Here is an 8,685-nt window from a genome sequence, read left to right as displayed (position 1 = left end):
GGCGTACGTCCCAGCCGTTGCTTAGGAGCCAGGATGCCATGCCTCCCAGTGACTCCCACCCAGCGCCTAGCAACAGGCAGACACTGGACGCAAGGTCTCCTGGTCACCGCCCGGCACCTAGCAACAGGCAGACGCCGGGCGCTGAGAGCCACCATATCCCTGGCAATGGGGATGCCGGAAGCAGATGGTGTTCCCCGTTGCTGGGTAACTAAGTACTCAGCTGTTGTACTGGGACATGCAGCAGGTCAGCTGCATGTTATTTTGTAATTAGGGGTGATTGGTGCAGCTCCATTTATATTCACTTCTTGGTCACTCCCTAAACACTGGTGATAGTTCCTGCTTCTGTGTGAACCTGTCAGTTTGTAGGAGATCCTGTCAGCCTGTGTCGAGCCCATGGCCAAAAGATCTTGCTTGATTGATTACCTGACCAGATCTAGCCAGCCTTGTGTTCAGGTTTTTGTGGAGTATCCACACAAACATTTATTTGCTTACATTTCTATTTATAACATCCCTGAGCATTGTTGCTCTCACTGTTTATCTGCTTATAACATCTTAGAGCATTGTTGCTTTCGTTACCACTCGTGTATTTAGTCTTGCAGGTTTTAGTTAGCCTTACCCTTACTCACGCGCAATCTCGGTTGGTGCCTTGTTACCTTGTAAGACCTGGGGGCATTGGAGTCTAGGCGGACCTAATTTGCCCATTCAAATGCGGCTGCTAAAGGAGAAGACTAACTCTGCAGACACCAACCGACCACTGGGAGGAGTAATGGAGTCAGGGGTAGAGCACGAGTGGCTGCGATCATCCATTCTAGCTGCAGCTTTACCCTTGAGTACTGGAACTCCCCAGTTGCTGCATACTCCCTTGAGTTCCAGGTACTCAGTTCATAACAACACCAACATATATAATTTTGCTTATCTCAAAATATCTCCCAACCAGATGCTCTTCGCTCTTCACAAGATCTGCGTCTCTCATCCACACTCACTACTCACTCCCACTCATGATTGCAGTCTTTCTTTGGGCTGCACCCACTCTGTGGAATGCCCTACCATGCACAATAAGACTCTCCTCTAGTCTTCAAACCTTCAAGCGTTCCCTGAAAACTCACCTCTTCAGGCAAGCATATCAAATTCCAGAACCGCCTACATAAGTTTCATAAACTTTCCTATCAAATTGCATCCACTCTGCACAGTCCACACATATCCTCACATGTCTTCTCATTCTTCACTTTTCCTTCCTCACGACCCCAGTTCATCATTACTGTGTGACCATATCATACAGCCCACCAAGAACCTTTGCAATATGGTGGACAACTATGCAATAGATAGCACCTATCCTTGTGTATCCATACCTATTTCCCTATAGATTGTAGGCTTGAGAGCAGGGCCTTCCTAACTCTATTACTGTTTGTTATTACCCAGTTTTGTTATATCATTGTTATTTCCAATTGTAAAGCGCAACAATTTATTTATTTAATAAATAAATAAATAAATAAAATTACTGCTCTTAGTGTGAATGAGTGACAGCTATGCAATATATTTTTTGTAAAAAGATGGTGGCCTTGTTTGTGGAGGTGCTAATAGTACATACTGTAAACAGATGTTTATTTTGTGCTTAGGGTGGTTGTTGGGGATAATTGGACCAAGATTTGCTGTTCTACATCAGAGAAAAGCAGCCTGTGGCTCTCCAGCTGAACTATAACTACCAGAATCCATGCTGTTTGCTGGCCCTGCTGGAAGTAGTTTGTCAACAACGGGTGGAGCTCCTCAGGTTGCTTCAACCAATTTACACACAGTATATACCATTTTGTAAATATGTATGTTTTTGACCAATATACACAACTAATTTTTATATTAATTAATTAACTAACTATATCAGGGGCCCAAGGGAAGTAATTTAATTTAATTTCTAAAAAATGTAATTAATCAATGAGGGCATTGTTGAAGGTCTTTATTGAGGTTCCCAAACTTTTTTGAATCACGGTGCCCTAGAGTATCAGAATTGTTTTTAAGACACCATTAGGCCAAAAGTTTTGGAAAGAAATATTAAATTGAGCAAATTGTGTATGTCATCCTTAGGTTCTATTGTGTGGTAAAGGGACAAGATTTACTTCTGTTTGTCCACACATATTATGATTGACAGCCACCAGCACTGGTTTTGCCTATTACATTGACCATAAATAATTTAAATTGGTCCTAGACCACCAATCCATGGCACCCCTGTAAGTGTCCTGAGGCACCCCAGGGTGCCCTGGAACACAGTTTGAGAGCCACTGGCATATACAACAATTTTTATTGGTTATTGTACTAATCTGACATTTACTTATCTGACTTTTACTTTTTCTTTGATATTACTTGTCCTGACTTAAGCCGTCTATGTCCTTGGACATCAGCCTTAGTAAATGGACTTGTATCATCATGACTGGTGGCAGCACCTGCAACACTGGTATGTGCTACCTGCTCTCCTCTCAATTATTCATCTTCCATATCTATCAACAAACATGAACCAAGTGGGTTACAGCACACACCACAATTTGTACAAGAAATGTACCATCTACAGTGTCATAATATGTGTATGAGTCAGAGATAATAATCTAACACTATGGTTTACTTTCACCTACAGTGTCATACAATATGTGTATGAATATGTATATACCACCTTCACCCACAGTGTTGCAAAAAACATGTATATATGAAAATATATTACTGTGGTACCACCTTCACCCACAATGTCGCACAATACGGGGGTAATTCCAAGTTGATCGCAGCAGGATTTTTGTTAGCAATTGGGCAAAACCATGTGCACTGCAGGGGAGGCAGATATAACATGTGCAGAGAGACTTAGATTTGGGTGGGGTGTGTTCAATCTGCAATCTAATTTGCAGTGTAAAAATAAAGCAGCCAGTATTTACCCTGCACAGAAATAAAATAACCCACCCAAATCTAACTCTTTCTGCACATGTTATATCTGCCTCCCCTGCAGTGCACATGGTTTTGCCCAATTGCTATCAAAAATCTTGCTGCGATCAACTTGGAATTACCCCCAATACGTGTATGAGTATGAAAATATATTACTGTGGTACCAACTTCATCCACAGTGTCGCACAATATGTGTATTAGTATGAAAATATATTACTGTGGTACCACCTTCACCCACAGTGTCCCACAATACATGTAAGAGTATGAATATATATTACTGTGGTACCACCGTCACCCACAGTTTTGCACAATATGTGTATGAGTATGAAATAAAATATATTATTGTGGTACCACCTTCACCCACAGTGTCATACAATACATGTATGAAATAATAATATACTGAAGACTGACTGGCAGTGTCACAGTACTTATGAAAATAAAATAAAAATTGTACAGTACACTGGAGTACAGCACAAAAAAATATATAATTATATTTTAGGCTTTAGCTTTTAGTTTTATCATTTTAATTTTACACTGGGGCCGAGCCCATGGATGTATGGGCAGATCACCCCTAGGTGGACAGACTTATTATAGGTGAGAATAAACTATTCTATGGATATCTTTATAGTCTTCACCTTATTATTACACTTCTGTAACCTTCCTCCAATTGCTGAGTATAGAATGGAAAATTGATTTGGTGTACCTCACACAATTATTTGAATGCTATCCTGCCCATAGAGGTATAGGTATAGGTTGTATATGTGTCCCAGTATTCACAATAGACATAATGTGTTCACTCCCATAAGGGATTACATATGACTATGGGGTAATTCCGAGTTGTTCGCTCGCTAGCTGCTTTTGGCAGCATTGCACACGCTAAGCCGCCGCCCTCTGGGAGTGTATCTTAGCTTAGCAGAATTGCGAATGAAAGATTAGCAGAATTGCGAATAGAAATTTCTTAGCAGTTTCTGAGTAGCTCCAGATTTACTCAGCCATTGCGACCAGCTCAGTCCTTTTTATTCCTGGTTTGACGTCACAAACACACCCAGCGTTTGCCCAACCACTCCCCCGTTTCTCCAGCCACTCCTGCGTTTTGCAACTCGAATGCCTGCGTTTTTCCGCACACTCCCATAAAACGGCCAGTTTCCGGCCAGAAACACCCACTTCCTGTCAATCACACTACGATCAGCAGAGCGATGAAAAAACTTTGTTAAGCCGTGAGTAAATTACCAAACTTTTGTGCTAATTTACTTGGCGCAGGCGCACTGCGTACATTGCGCATGCGCAGTTTGCGACTAATTGCTCCGTAGAGAAAAAAAATAACGGGCGAACAACTCGGAATGACCCCCTGTAGCCAGACTCAAAACTCCTTTACTCAATCCAGGTAGCACAATCCTGTCCCTCTGTGCAGTGTCTCCTCCTGTAGTATGTATTTCGACTTCGAGATGAGTCTCTCTTTATCAAGGCATAGAGGGTCCGTCTCATTACACCTCAGTAACTTTGCCCTGTGCATTCACAGTAATAAATGTAAGATATAAAAGTCCCCAAGGTACAGCACTCTCACAGTCAGTAAATGAACGAACTCGGCAGCAGCGATTATAACATTTCAGTGATTTTTAATCCACATTGTCATCAGGAAAACCTTATTTACTAACGCTGAAAGTGCCGCACCTTGGGGCCTTCTATTTCTTGCATTTACTGCTGTAAGGGCACCAGGTAAAGTTACTGAGGTGTAAGATGAAGGTCCCCATTCCTTAATAAAGAGTAATTTAAACAAATGATTAAAAGTAGTGATGAGCAGGTTCGGTTCCTCGAGATCCAAAACCCCCCGAGCTTCACCCATTTTACACGGTTCCGAGGCAGACTCGGATCCTCCTGCCTTGCTCGGTTAACCCGAGCGCACCTGAACTTCATCATCCCGCTGTCGGATTCTCGCGAGATTCGTATTCTATATAAGGAGCCGCGCGTCGCCGCCATTTTCACTCGTGCTTTGGAGAAGATAGGGAGAGGATGTGCAGCGTACTCTCAGTTTCTGTGTTCAGTGTGCTGCAAATATCTGTGCTCAGTGTGCTTGCAAATATCTGTGTTCAGTGTGCTGAAAATATCTACGTTCTCTGCCTGAAAAATGCTCCATATCTGTGCTGCATTGTAGTATATAGTAAGAGGACAGTGCAGAATTTTGCTGACCACCATTATTATATAGCAGTATGGAACAGTAGTCCACTGCTCTACCTACCTCTGTGTCGTCAAGTATACTATCCATCCATACCTGTGGTGCATTTTAGTTGTGCGCAGTATATATAGTAGGAGGACAGTGCAGAATTTTGCTGACCACTAGTATATAATATATAGCAGTACGGTACAGTAGGCCACTGCTCTACCTACCTCTGTGTTATCAAGTATACTATCCATCCATACCTGTGGTGCATTTTAGTTGTGCGCAGTGTATATAGTAGGAGGACAGTGCAGTATTTTGCTGACCACCAGTATATAATATATAGCAGTACGGTACAGTAGGCCACGCTCTACCTACCTCTGTGTCGTCAAGTATACTATCCATCCATACCTGTGGTGCATTTTAGTTGTGCGCAGTATATATAGTAGGAGGACAGTGCAGAATTTTGCTGACAACCAGTATATAATATATAGCAGTACGGTATAGTAGGCCACGCTCTACCTACCTCTGTGTCGTCAAGTATACTATCCATCCATACCTGTGGTGCATTTTAGTTGTGCCCAGTATATATAGTAGGAGGACAGTGCAGAATTTTGCTGACCACCAGTATATAATATATAGCAGTACGGTACAGTAAGCCACTGCTCTACCTACCTCTGTGTCGTCAAATATACTATCCATCCATACCTGTGGTGAATTTTAGTTGTGCGCAGTATATATAGTAGGACGACAGTGCAGAATTTTGCTGGCCACCAGAATATAATATATAGCAGTACGGTACAGTAGGCCATTGCTATTGATTTATTACTGGCATATAATTCCACACATTAAAAAATGGAGAACAAAAATGTGGAGGGTAAAATAGGGAAAGATCAAGATCCACTTCCACCTCACGCTGAAGATGCTGCCACTAGTCATGGCCGAGACGATGAAATGCCATCAAAGTCATCTGCCAAGGCCGATGCCCAATGTCATAGCAGAGACCATGTAAAATCCGAAAAACAAAAGTTCAGTAAAATGACCCAAAAATCTAAATTAAAAGCGTCTGATGAGAAGCGTAAACTTGCCAATATGCCATTTACGACACGGAATGGCAAGGAATGGCTGAGGCCCTGTCCTATGTTAATGGCTAGTGGTTCAGCTTCACATGAGGATGGAAGCACTCATCCTCTCGCTAGTAAAATAAAAAGACTTAAGCTGGCAAAAGCACAGCAAAGAACTGTGTGTTCTTCTAAATCACAAATCCCCAAGGAGAGTCCTATTGTGTCGGTTGTGATGCCTGACCTTCCCAACACTGGATGGGAAGAGGTGGCACCTTCCACCATTTGCACACCCCCTGCAAGTGCTGGAAGGAGCACCCGCAGTCCAGTTCCTGATAATCAAATTGAAGATGTCACTGTTGAAGTACACCAGGATGAGGATATGGGTGTTGCTAGCGCTGAGGAGGAAATTGACAAGGAGGATTCTGATGGTGAGGTGGTTTCTTTAAGTCAGGCACCCAGGGAGACACCTGTTGTCTGTGGGACGAATATGGCCATTGACATGCCTGGTCAAGTTACAAAAAAAATCACCTTGTCAGTGTGGAATTATTTTAACAGAAATGCGGACTACATTTGTCAAGCCATGTGTTGCCTTTGTCAAGCTGTAATAAGTAGGGGTAAGGACGTTAACCACCTAGGAACATCCTCCCTTATACGTCACCTGGAGCGCATTCATCAGAAGTCATTGACAAGTTCAAAAACTTTGGGCAGGGCCGAAACTGTCACCCGGGGCAAGGCAGTAATTTGGCGCCCCCCACCCAAATTTTTTTTTAATAAAAACATAAATAAATAAAATAATAAATACAAAACACAGAAAACCCCACAACTGTACACTTTGCCCTTTCAGACATCTTTCAACCATGAACGATGGCCCTTCTGACATAAATGTAATATGCCCTCTGTACTAAATAGTATATTGTCAGGTATCACATCATATCATATAAGCCAATGTTACGAGGCCCGTAGCCCAAAGGGGCAAAGGAGAGGCTATGGGCCCCGGAACATTGCTTGTTTGATGTGACACCTGACAATATACTTGTAACACTTCAAAAGACCTGCTTGAGTGCCGATATATTTATATATCTATATGTGTATAATACATACATATATATGTGTATAATACATATATATATATATATATATATATATACACACACACACATACACATATATATATATATATATATATATACACACACACATATACATACACACATACATACACACATACATACATACATACATACATACATACATATATATATACACATACATACACATACATACATACATACATACATACATACATATATATACATACACATACATACATATATATATATATATATATATATATATATATAGATATAGAACGGTGGACAAGGCACTCCAACAAGCTTATAAACGTTAAGAGCCGGTGCCTCCGTGGATACAAGATAATAGCAAGAAAAAGCAACGTGGCACTCACGGCAAGTTTCAATAATCACAACCACAGCATGTAGCGTAGAGCAACGTTTCAGTGGCACCCCACTGTCGTCAGGCAAAGTACTTGCACCACATGCCAATTTCTGATCCCTGGCGACCAATTTAAACATCCTCTTACAGGTAGTACCATCTCCATTAAGTTCAGACTTACCTGTTCATCCAAATATGTGGTCTACCAGTTGATATGCCCCTGTGGGCTGTCATACGTAGGTAAGACCGAACGAATGTTCAAGGAACGTATGGCAGCCCACAGATCGGCTATCAAGGCGGCCATCACTACTGGCCATAGCGACCAACCGGTCGCAAGACACTTTTTAACAGCCAGACACCCCTTGGTATCCCTGAGATATCGCATGATAGATCACGTCCCCCAGACCCTGAGGGGAGGAAATAGAGGCTTGAAACTACTGCGATTGGAGACTCGTTGGATCCACCAGTTGGGTACTTTGCAACCCAAGGGGCTTAATGAGAACCTGGGCCTCAATAGTTTCTTATAAACCGGTAATGGGCATTATATGGTAGTTTACCCTAATACAGAGTACCATGTGATTAAGATAATATTATACTTGTAATTAGTACAGGTAGTAATTAAGATGTGTCATTAATATTACTAATTTCTCCTTAACATGGCTCTATGAGCTTTTGCAACTACATTAATAATCAAAGCTTATTATAGTGATTGTTTTTCTTTAAGAAAATATTTAGATTCATATGCTATTTAAACAATCATATGTTATTCTAATATTTGTTTATATTAATGTTGTGCAAATCATGATCATCTACTGTACAGTCACTGCGATATGCTATGTGAGCCATTACTTATGATATTACGATCTGTTGTTATTCTGGTAGTCATGGTGATGGGGAGCACAGTGATGACGCATCGGCCGATGACGTCACACACTACGCGCCACTCGCACGGGAACCGATCCCGCCAACGGAGCAGCGCCTTCACACTGGTGGTTAGGGGTATATAGGTAAGTGATTGTTCTTTTATCTTTGTTAAACCTGACGAAAGTGCCACAATAAACGGCACTGAAACGTTGCCATATGATAGTGCAATAGTCG

Source organism: Pseudophryne corroboree, chromosome 4, assembly GCF_028390025.1.
Source record: "Pseudophryne corroboree isolate aPseCor3 chromosome 4, aPseCor3.hap2, whole genome shotgun sequence".
Taxonomy (NCBI): Eukaryota; Metazoa; Chordata; class Amphibia; order Anura; family Myobatrachidae; genus Pseudophryne; species Pseudophryne corroboree.
Note: the sequence above shows the minus strand (reverse complement) of the source record.